We start from the raw sequence: 11,970 nt of genomic DNA on the forward strand, positions 1-11,970 counted from the left end.
GGAGGGAAGTGAGGGGGGAGGTGTGGGTGCAAGTTTTGCACCTCCTGCGGTTGCAGGGGAAGGTGCCAGGAGTGGAGGTTGGGTTGGTGGGGGGTGTGGACCTGACGAGGGAGTCACGGAGGGAGTGGTCTTTACGGAATGCTGATAGGGGAGGGGAGGGAAATATATCCTTGGTGGTGGGGTCCGTTTGGAGGTGGCGGAAAGACAGAGTGAGAGAAAGTTAGAGAAATACATATTGATAGTTAGAAAAGAGAAGGGACAAACATAGAGAGATGAAATAGCTGACACAGTGGCTCAGTGGTTAGCATTGCTGCCTCACATCGCCAGGGATCCAGGTTTGATTCCAAATTTGGATGACTGTGTGGAGTTTGCACATTCTCCCCGTGTCTGCGTGGGTTTTCTCCGGGTGCTCCAGTTTCCTCCCACTGTCCAAAGATGTATAGATTTGGTGGATTGGTCATGCTAAAGTGTCCAGGGGTGTGTAGGCTATGTGGATTAGCCACGGGAAATGTAGGGTTTACAGGGTGGAGGAGGTGGGTCTGGGTAGGATGCCCTATGGAGGGCCACTCTGGACTGAATTGCTTCCACACTGTAGGGATTCTATGAAATAATGCACACAGTGTGAAATAGAGAAAGATGAAGAGACAAAGAAAGAGAGGAATTAAGATAGAAAAAGAGATATAAACAGACATTGAGAAAGAGGGAGGGAAAGATGGAGAGACGGCTAGATGAAGGGTGACAGACAGAGAAATTTGCAGTAACATGCAATGCAACTGCAAGATGGAGGAATGGAAACACTGCTTGAGAGAAAGAAATGATAGAAAGAGAAAGACACGTTAAGAAATGAAGATTGGAAAGAAGAGTGAAAGAAACACTGTGGAGAGCAAAATGGAGAGAGATGCATATTGGGTGAAAGAGACACAGTGTGAGGCCAAGAGAGTTAAAAGCAGATGCACAAAGAAACCATATATATTAAACAAAATCAAATATTATAACCTAGATTGAAGTTAGTTTTAATGTTGGAAAATCGTATAAGAAGGGGTCAGTTAGTTCTGTCCAGGTGACTAGAAGTGATGCAGAATAATGCTCACAGCTTGGGCTCAGTCCACATATCCCCTGGCCTTCCTGTTCCTGTGTTACTGCTTGGATCGCTGATTGTTCCAAGATAAGAGAAAGGAGATTTATCAAAAGGCAGGATTATGGTGAGGGAATAGTGGGAGGCAATAAAAAGGGACATGTTCTGACACAATCATGGAGAAAATAATTGTAGATGAATAGGAGGTGGGATATGAGAGGTAGACTAAATTGGAACAGATTAGCAGGCAGAACAAGGGTTGCTTGCTGCCTGCTTTACTTTGAATGGATACAAGTTACTAGCACCCACTTTCAGGTGTTGTCATTTTTTTTGTTAGCTCATGCAGTCCTTACAGAGTCCAATAAGGAATTAAGAAGAAACCTCCTCAGCAGGAAATTGGTGATGATGTGGAAGTTGTGATTACAGGGAACAACTTAGGTGAATAACATGAATCTAGATCAGTGCATCTGGAAGAAAGGAATGTGTGATTGAGTGATGAAGACTCTGGGAAGAGAAATCTGAGGCATATAGTACCCACCATTGATCTGTTACACCGAACAGAATTTTTTGCTGTATTTCTTTAAGTGTACTCCATCCTATGAGTACCTTGCCTGAAGATGGTTTCCTGACTCATTGTTGATATTTCATCCTGAGCTATTTATTCTTGGCAGTTTTTATCACTCGTGGTTTACCATTGCTTTTAACTCAAAGTGACAGGACAAGGAGCCAGATCCCAAGAACAGACCTCAGCCAGAACAAGAATGAAACTTGTGTTGTCTGCATTATTGGGAATCACAAGCAGCCACTTAACCAACTGAGCTAACTGATCTCCTATTTTTTCTTGCAATGTTCTGGATCACTCGTTATGATAGCTAACTCTGATTGGATAGATACCTGGGAGGCTTTCTGATAAGACTTTGGATTAGAGGTGCTGGAAGAGCACAGCAGTTCAGGCAGCATCCTAGGAGCAGCAAAATCGACGTTTCGGGCAAAAGCCCTTCATCAGGAATAAAGGCAGAGAGCCTGAAGCGTGGAGAGATACTTGTAGAGAGAGAAGGAAAACTTCTTCAAGGCAAGCATCCTTGCAAAAGGATTCGCAATAGGGTTAAAATCAACTAGGAAAAACAATGACTGCAGATGCTGGAAACCAGATTTTGGATTAGTGGTGCTGGAAGAGCACAGCAGTTCAGGCAGCATCCCAGGAGCAGCAAAATCAATGTTTAGGGCAAAAGCCCTTCATCAGGAATAAGGGCAGAGAGCCTGAAGCGTGGAGAGATTCTTGTAGAGAGAGGAGGAAACATCGATTTTGCCCGAAACGTCGATTTTGCTGCTTCTTAGATGCTGCGTGAACTGCTGTGCTCTTCCAGCACCACTAATCCAGAATCTGGTTTCCAGCATCTGCAGTCATTGTTTTTACCTTTCTGATAAGACCACATGCCTCCGACATGACCACATGCCTCTGACTCCTCCACTCCCACTGTTGATCATGTAATATGTCCAGCCTCCCATAATAATCAAAAAACAAACTCCTGATTGGAAAATACTTGACTGCCACGAAACAATATGTTCCCTCCAGCTCTAATATTTTAAAAGCCAATAAACAGAAATGTTTTTTAAAGAAAATGAAAAGAAACACAAGAGTTTTGTAATGGCATTGTGATTTTTCTCCTGGGTTGCTTACAGCAGTGTCTTCGTGATTAATCATTTGGTTCTAAGTTTAATCTAAAAATCCTGGCTATGCTATTGGTCCTTAGGCAATCTTTTTACAATTTGACTTATTAAAAAAAAATCTTTTTAACCGTGCCCTTATTGGAAATATGACATTTGTAAAAGAATGAGTGTTTTTTAAACCATGCCTTATGGGATGTGATTTTCATCTCAGTAAAAAGCACAATTCCTGCAGGGTCAGTATGTCCACCTCCATAAATTAGCAGTGTGGAATTAAAAGGTTTGCTCCGTGTTATTGGTTAACCGAGAGAAGGTATTTAACTGTGTGGCTTTGTCTTCAATAGAACCTTGTGGTAAAGACTAGGGTCTGTGTGCAACGTAGCATCAAGGCTGAAAGGGGTAGGGGAGAAGTTCGGGTTAATCATGTGAATAGGTGGTATTAAGCTTTGGTATTGAAAGCTTGTAGATTATAGAAAGAAGGGAAAGCTGACGGAGGTGAGGTTTGTGAGATCTTGTAAAGAATGAGTCACAGCAGGAGATGTTATGATGTCTTGAATTTCAATACTGTGAGGAGGAGGATCGGGAATTCTTTAAATATGTTCCCAGAATGTGGGTGCCGTGAGCATTTATTGCCCATTCCTAGTTTTCCAGGGATGTTAGTAATGAGCCTCTATCTCATCAGGTATAATGAAGGTTTTCCTTTGCACCTCATGGCCCTCCATTCACTACTTTTCATATGTTAATACAGTTTAATATCATTGAGAGGCTTGCTTGTACCCCTCTAGGGGGCAGTGAAGTGTCAATCACACTGATGCAGGCCTGGAGTCCCGTGCAGGCCACAGATTATGTAAGGAGAGAGAACACCCGTTTTCAGAGAGCAAAGAGCAAGACAGAAGCAAAAAAATGAAAGAAATGAATGGATAATTGTGAATTGTAAATGAGCTGCTAATTGAGCTGCTAAGTGGAGGGTGACAAGTTCTTCATAGGATGGACACATTACTAGCAAGGCTAGCAACCATGCCTATCCCAAATTGCCCAGGAGAAGGTGGTGCTGAGTTGTTATCTTGAGCCACTGCAGTAAAATCAATCTGGTCATTTGATAGCTGGAAAATAATGAGCTTCTAATCACCTAGAAGTTATCTAAAATTGAACGAGTTCATTAACATCCTTCAGATACCGAGATCCTTTCACTCCTCCTTGCTCCAGTCTCTGACCCACCCACCCCTGTCTGCCTCCCCAGCTTCAGAAATGGAATGCAGACTCAATGTACACGTTACCAGAGCCTTCTGTGTACTAAAGGAAAACCAAGGTGCTTAAAATTGTTAATGCAATTAACTTTTCTGATTACCGCATACAGATTTTGGTTTCTTCTGATTAGTGGGTCTACCAGGGTGCAGGATAACAAGGCTTTAGAGAACGGTCTGAAGGATAATAATGCAGGCTCTTGAAAACACCCCAATCTTGATTCATTCTCAAAACAGGATGAGTTGCTTCATATCAGAAGCAGAGACTGCTGCCCTTCTGTTTTCTACAACATCCAGATTTGTATACCAGAAATGTATCTAACTTGAATAGATTTCTCTTTTGCTTTATCCGAGGACAGGCAAAATCGACGTTTCGGGCAAAAGCCCTTCATCCTTTTTATTCCTGATGAAGGGCTTTTGCCCGAAACGTCGATTTTGCTGCTCCTCGGATGCTGCCTGAACTGCTGTGCTCTTCCAGCACCACTAATCTAGAATCTGGTTTCCAGCATCTGCAGTCATTGTTTTTACCTTCCCTTTTGCTTTAGTCAGTTGTCATTGGGTAACACATTTCACATCTTCAACATCTGACATGCTTTTGGATACTTTACCTTCCTCAGGTTTCCCCACCATCCTCCAAAGAAGATACCGACCTATGTAGGGGAGGCATTTTCACCATGTAATGTCAGTTCCAGCCTCAAGCTTTATTACCGTGCAGAGGGATTAAACTTTTGTTTATTAATTTAGGAATATGGGCGTCATTACCTAGACCAGCATTTATTATCCATCCCCAGTTGCCCTTCAGAAGGTGGTGGTGATCTGCCTTCCCAAACCACTGTGGGACACGTACTGTAAGTTGACCCACAATGTTGTCGGGGAGAGAATTCCAGGATTTTGACCCAGTGACAGTGAAGGAATTGTAGTATATTTCCAATAAAGGATGATGAGTAGAGTGGACAGCAACTTGCAGGTGGTGGTGTTATCGTGTTTCTGTTACCCTTGTCCTTTGAAATGGAATTAATTCTGGGTTTGGAAGGTACTGTCTAAGGATCTTTGGTGAATATCTGCACTGCTTCTTGTAGATAGTACGCACTGCCGCTACTGAGTGTCAGTAGTGAAGGGAATGAATGCTTGTGGATATGGTACCAATCAAGAAGGCTGCTTTGTCATGGATGGTGTCAAGTCTCTTGATGTTTGCTGGAGTTGCATCCATCCAGGCAAGTGGAAAGTATTCCATCACATTCCTGACTTGTGTCTGGTAGATGGTGGACAGTCTTTGGGAGTTAGGAGGTGAGTTACTCACAGCAGTATTCCTAAGCTCCGACCTGCTCTTGTAGCCACTGTATTTATTTGGAGTGAATATATATGAATGTGGTGCCAATCAAGCCAGTTGCTTTGTTCTGGATAGCTTCTTGAATCTTGTTGGAATTGTGCTTATATAGGCAAATTGGGAATATTCCATCACATTGCTGACTTGTGCATTTAGATGGTGAACAGGCTTGGGGAGTCAGGAGTTGAGTGATTCACTGCAAGATTGCTACCCTTTGACCCGCTTTTGATGTCATCACAAATATTGCTTGTCTAATTTGGGTTTTAGTCAATGCTAACCCCAAGGATAATGGGGGATTCAATGCAGGTAACACCATTGAATGTCAAGGAGCAGTGGTTAGATTGTATTTTATTGGAGATGGTCATTGCCTGGCGTTTGTGTGGTGTGATTATTAAATCCAACTTGTCAGCTCAAGCCTCGATATTGTCCAGACCTTGTTGGATTTGGACGTTGACCGTTTCAGTATCTGAGGAGTGACACATGTTGATGACTATTATGCAATCATCGGTAAAAATCCCTACTTCGGACTTTATGATGTAGGGAAGGTCATTAATGAAGCAGTTGAAGATGGTTCCATCCTGAGGAATTCCTGCAGAAGTGTCTTGAAGGTGAGATGATTGACCTTCAACAATCATGACCATCTGCCTTTGCTCCAGGTATGACTCCAACCAATGGAGAGCTTCCCCCAATTCCTATTAACTCTAGTTTTGCTGGGGTTCCTTGATGCCACACTCAGTCAAATGCAGCCTTGAATGTCAAGAGCTGTCACTCTCGCCTCATCTCCAGAGTTCAGCTCTTTTGTCCATGTTTGAACCAAGGCCGCATTGAGATCAGGGGCTGAAGTGCTCTGGCAAAGTCAAACTGACTATCGGTCATTGCTAAGCAAATGCTGTTTGATAGTCCTGCTAATGATGACTTCATCCACTTTACAGATGATCAAGTATAGTCCAATGGGCCAGTACCAGGGCTGTTTGGACTCGTGCCTTTGTTCTGGTGTACAGGACATACCTGGTCAACTTTCCACATTATCAGGTAGATGCTAGTGTTGTGGCTGTACAGCTTGGCTAGGGGCACAGCAGCATCTGGAACACAAGTCTTCAGTGATATTGAGGAATGTTGTCAGGGCCCATAGCCTTTGGAGCATCCACTCGTCCCTTCTGGCTTTAGATTGTTGAGAATGCTTCAGCTTCATCTAATGTTTGAATAACTGGTGCTGTTCCTTTTATGAGAACAGTCTACGTTTGTAGAAAAATTTAAATCAAGTGAGTATGCAAGATCCATAGTGAAAGCAAGATCCCCATCACAGGAAACTTGCTCTTTGGCATTCAATAAAGCCTGGCAGTCAAAATTTGCCGTCAGCAACCTCACATGGATGCCAACGTTTGACACCATTTTTGGTAAGAAATTTTCCCCAGAGAGATTACGAAACAGTACTGACAGCAAACATAATGGGGAATCCCAAATTCTTCTATGGGTATATTAACTGTAAAATGGTGGTAAAAAGAATGGGACTGATTAGGGGCCAAAAAGAAGATTAGTCCATAGATGCAAATGGCATAACTGTGATATTAATTGAATGGTTTGCATCTGTGATTAGCAAAGAAGATGTTGCTGCCAAGTCATGGTGAAACAGGACTTAATTCAGACACTTGAAAGTTTAAAATCCGTAAGGGGAGTTTAAAATCCATACAGGAGTTTTGAACATCTAACAGATGGTTGATGAGGGTCAGGTATACATTCAGTGGTATAAATATACTTACAAAAAACATTTGCTACAGCACCACACATCAGACAGGTGAGTATGTTTACAGCTTATAATGTGAAAAGGCCAATAACAATATGAAATTGGCTGAGTGATAGGTAAAGAGAATAATGATAGAAGCAAAAACAGAAGTTGTTTGGAAGGTCTGCCGGTCTGGCAGCATCTGTGAAGAGAAATCAGACTTACTGTTTCGAGTTCGGTGACCATTCATACGGAGGAGATATTTGATAAGCTGCTGTCAGTAAATTTGCTAAAACACCAGGACCAGATGCAATGCATTCGTGTAGTAAGAGAGAAGTCAAAATGAGAATTGTAGAGGCACTGGCCTTCATTTTCCAGTCTGTCTTAGATTTGCTTGATGTCAGATGATTGGAAAATTATAAATTTTACATCTTTGTTGAAGAAAAGCTGTAAATATTTTGTTATCGTGGTGCTGAGCCTTGGAAGAGATTTTGTTCAGTAACTCAGACACTGCTGAGTTCAGGAAAGATTACATTTTTATTTGACATTCTGCTAACTATTTAAACTCAAAAAAACTTAATACAAGGTTTATACAGGATCATTTCTGTCCATAGACTACTGTCATGTGATCTCTTATGTTGCTAATGATGCAGGCAGATATTTACATAGAATCCCCACAGTGTGGAAGGAGGCCTTTTAACCCATTGAGTCTACACTGCCTTTCCCCAGACCCACCCCACCTACCCTACCCTAATCCTGCATTTCTCATGGTTAGCCCATCTTACCTGCACATCTTTGGACTCTGGGAGGAAACTGGAGCACCCAGAGGAAATCCACGCTGGGAATCACCCGAGGGTGATTTGAACCTGGGTCCCTGGCGCTGTGAGGCAGCAGTGCTGACCACTGAGCCACCACTTCACCCACATAGCTGACTATTAACCCATCATTCTCCCATGACCAATCCAGCAACTTTAGGTTAATCAGCTTAATTTCAAAGGGGAAAAGCTTCCAAAATTGATCATTCAGAATAAAATTATGAGTCATTTGGATAAATGTGTGTTATTAAGGAAAACCAGCCTAGTTATTGAAGGTAAATTGTGGATAATGAACTTACAGGAGTTTTTTTAAACATCTAACAGAAGGTTGATGAGGGTCAGGTATAAGTGAAGTGGTGTAAATATACTTATAAAAAACACTTGATACAGCACCACACATCAGACAGGTGAGTATGTTTACAGCTTATAATGTGAAAAGGCCAATAACAATATGAAATTGGCTGAGTGATAGGTAAAGAGAATAATGATAGAAGCAAAAACAGAAGTTGTTTGGAAGGTCTGCTGGTCTGGCAGCATCTGTGAAGAGAAATCAGACTTAATGTTTCGGGTCCAGTGACCCTTCCTCAGAACTGGGCCCAATTGGCTGAGTGATAGGTAAAGAGAATAATGATAGAAGCAAAACAGAAGTTGTTGGGAAGGTCTGCTGGTCTGGCAGCATCTGTGAAGAGAAATCAGACTTAATGTTTCGGGTCCAGTGACCCTTCCTCAGAACTGGGCCCAAAACATTCACTCTGATTTATTTTCACAGATGTTGCCAGACCTGCTGAGCTTTTCCAGCAACTTCTATTATTGCTTCTGATTTACAGCATCCACAGTTCTTTCCATTTTTATTTAGAGAATAGTGATAAATGTTTTTGTTTAGTGTTGGAAGAAGGTGAGTTTCCCAGAGATTGCTGTTGGGACCCTTTTACTCTTTGCAGTGTGGACATTGTTGAGAAGGACAACATTCATTGACCATCCACAATTGCCCTTGAACTGAATGGCCTGCTTAGCCATTTCAGATGGCAGTTAAGAGTTAACCACATTGCTGTGGGTCTGGAGTCATCGGCAGGCAATGTCACATATCATTCCCTGAAGGACATTAGTGAACTAGATGGGGTTTTTACAACAATCAATGATATTAGCATCATAATAATTAAGTTCCAGTTTTATATCCTGAATTTAAATTCCAGCAGCTACCTTATACTAATGACCTAGACCTTGGTGTATGGAGCACAATTTGAAAACTTGCTGATTATATGAAACTTAGAAGCATTATGAACAATGGGGAAAAAGTATTGAATGTCCTTCAAAAGACCTAGACGACAAGTTTTTGGAATGACAGACAAGTAGTAGATGATGTTTAATGTGGAGAAGTATGAAGTGATTCGCTTTGGTAGGAAAAAACGGAGAAAACATAAAATAAATGATACTATTTTAAAGAGAGATCAGGAGCAGTGGGACCTTGGTATATTAGTCACTGAAGGTGGTATGACTGGTTGAGAGCAAGCTTAATAAAGCATACGGTTTCTTCAATTTTATTAATGAGTTTATTGAATACAAAAGCAAAGAAATGATGTTAAAACATTGTTAATGCTCAACATCTGAAATTTTTTTTAGAAGTGCTGGAGTAGCTTAATGGAGCGAGCATTATCTTTGGATAGAGAAACAGAGTTACTCTTTCATCATGAGCATGATTCTTCTTTGAATTGGATTGCAAAATTGCCTCTGGTTCTCTCTCCACAGATGCTGCCTGTGTTTATGTTAAAACAACCAAAACACTGGTTTGGCCTAAATGGCAGTATTATGTTCAGGTCTGGGTATCACACTTTAGGAAAGATGTGAAGGCTTGAGAGGAAGTGCAGACAAGATTCACGAGGGTGGATTTTAGGGTGAGGAACTTTAATGACATTGTTAAAGAAGAAAAATTCGAACAGTCCTTTTGGAGAAGATTTGATGGACCTGTTCAAAATCATGAGGTGCCTGGGCAGAGGATAGTCAAAAAAACACAGACTGAGATAAATGGCAAAAGGAGATAAAGTCACCCCTCAGCCTCTGAGGCTCCAGGGAAAACAGCCCTAGCCTATTCAGCCACTCCCTGTCGCTCAAACTCTCTGACCCTGGCAACATCCTTGTCAATCTTTTCTGAACCCTTTCAAGTTTTATGACATCCTTCCTATGACAGGGAGACCAGAATTGCATGCAGTATTCCAAACTTGGCCTAACCAATGTCCCGTCTGCTCTGACAAATAAAAGAAAGCATACCAAACGCCTTCTTCACTATCCTGTCTACCCGCAACTCCACTTTCAAGGAACTATGAACCTGCACTCCAATGTCTCTTTGTTCAGCAGCACTCCCCAGGGCCTTATCATTAAGTGTATAAGTCCTGCCCTGATTTGCCTTTCCAAAATGCAGCACTTCACATTTATGTAAATTAAACTTCAACTGCCTGTCCTTGGCCCATTGGTCCATCTGATCAAGATCCTGTTGTACTCTAAGGTAACCTTCTTTGCTGTCCACTACACCTCCAATCTTGGTATCATCTGCAATATTACTAACCATACCTCTTATGTTAACATTCAAATCATTTATATAAGTGACAAAAAGCAGTGGACTGATCTTTGTGGCACACTGCTGGTCATAGACCTCCAGTCTGAAAAGCAATCCTCCTCCACCACCCTCTGTCTTCTACCTTCAAGCCAGTTCTGTATCCAAATGACTAGTTTTCCCTGTATTCCATGTGTTCTAACCTTGCTAACCAGCCTACCATGAGGAACCTTGTGGAACACCTTATTGAAGTCCATATAGATCACGTCTGCCGCTCTGCCCTCACCAGACCTCTTTGTTACTTCTTCAAAAACTCAGTCAAGTTAGTGAGACATGATTTCCCACTCACAAGCCCGTGTTGACTATTCTTAATCCGTCGTTGTCTTTCCAAATACATGTGAATCCTATCCCTCAGGATTCTCTATGTGAGGAAAAGATTTATCAGGTGGTGAATGACCAAGATGTGGACTGCCCAGCCTGAGAGTGTGATAAAGGCAGATTTAACAAATGATTCAAGAGGGCAATGGATTGTTATATGAAAGGAAATAATGTGCAGGGCTACATGGAAAAGGCAGGGGCTGTCACGAGGTGAACTGTTCATTTGGATATCCAGAGCAGATACAATGAGCTGAATGGCTTCCTGCGATAATATAACAACTCTGAGAGTTTAGATACCAGAGCGAATAATTTCTTAAAATTTGTTGCCTCACCCCATATATAAAACCATATTAACTTGGTATTATCACATTTCCATTTGTGGGGTTTAAGTTGTAATGGGAATTACAATTCAATATATTTTACTGGCTACAGAATGCTTTCACCATCCCAATGTTGTGAAAGTGGCTATCCAAATGCACAGGTCATTCTAACTATCTTCTTCCCTTTCTATCTATCATGTGCTATGTAATGTAGGCCAGTGCAACAAATCCTGGGGGAAATTAACGGTTGTATTTGTCCGTATTTGTGTCTGGGGTTTGTTTGTAATGGTGTCTTTTCCTGTATTTATATTCTACTTTATCCAACTTGATCAAAAGCCCAAGACCCAGTGTATGAGAAAAAAATAGTGGAGAAGCAGAGGTGGAGCAGCCAATGATGGTTGACAGCAAGTCAGGTGTTCAGTGCACTGCTGTCAGTGGGAGAAATGGAAAGTTACTGGAAGGGGACCAACGTACAGTCTTGGAGGTCTGTGGAATAGGAGAGATGGAATAGGAGCTGTTGCTATACCTTTGATTCAAGAGGAAGACAAAGAATGGGTCGGGCAGGAGATTTGAAGAAAGAAGAGTTCAGAGGGGGCTGACTCAAGTCAGCTGTATGAAACAGAAAGAAGGAAGGGATTTCTAACTTCTTAGAAGTCTGAGAGCTGAAGGCAATCTCAAACTACAGGCAAAACTGCCAAGAAAAGGGGCTCAGAATGAAACCTAACAGAATAATATGCAGGACAGGATATTGTGTGTATGTATATAACACATTCTCACAGGCAGAGCATGTATATAGTAGAGCGGAGGGTTCCGATAATTAGAGTCATCGAGTCATAGAGATGTACAGTATGGAAACAGACCCTTCGGTCCAA

At 41.8% G+C, this 11,970-nt stretch overlaps 1 protein-coding gene across 2 annotated transcripts in view; it reads left to right on the top strand.

Annotated features, from left to right (window-relative positions):
* The window catches only part of shank3a (SH3 and multiple ankyrin repeat domains 3a), a 1,030,755-nt gene that overhangs the window by 68,959 nt on the left and 949,826 nt on the right, over nucleotides 1-11,970 (top strand). The window lies entirely within an intron of this gene.

The sequence above is a fragment of the Chiloscyllium plagiosum genome, chromosome 23, assembly GCF_004010195.1.
Source record: "Chiloscyllium plagiosum isolate BGI_BamShark_2017 chromosome 23, ASM401019v2, whole genome shotgun sequence".
Classification (NCBI taxonomy): domain Eukaryota; kingdom Metazoa; phylum Chordata; class Chondrichthyes; order Orectolobiformes; family Hemiscylliidae; genus Chiloscyllium; species Chiloscyllium plagiosum.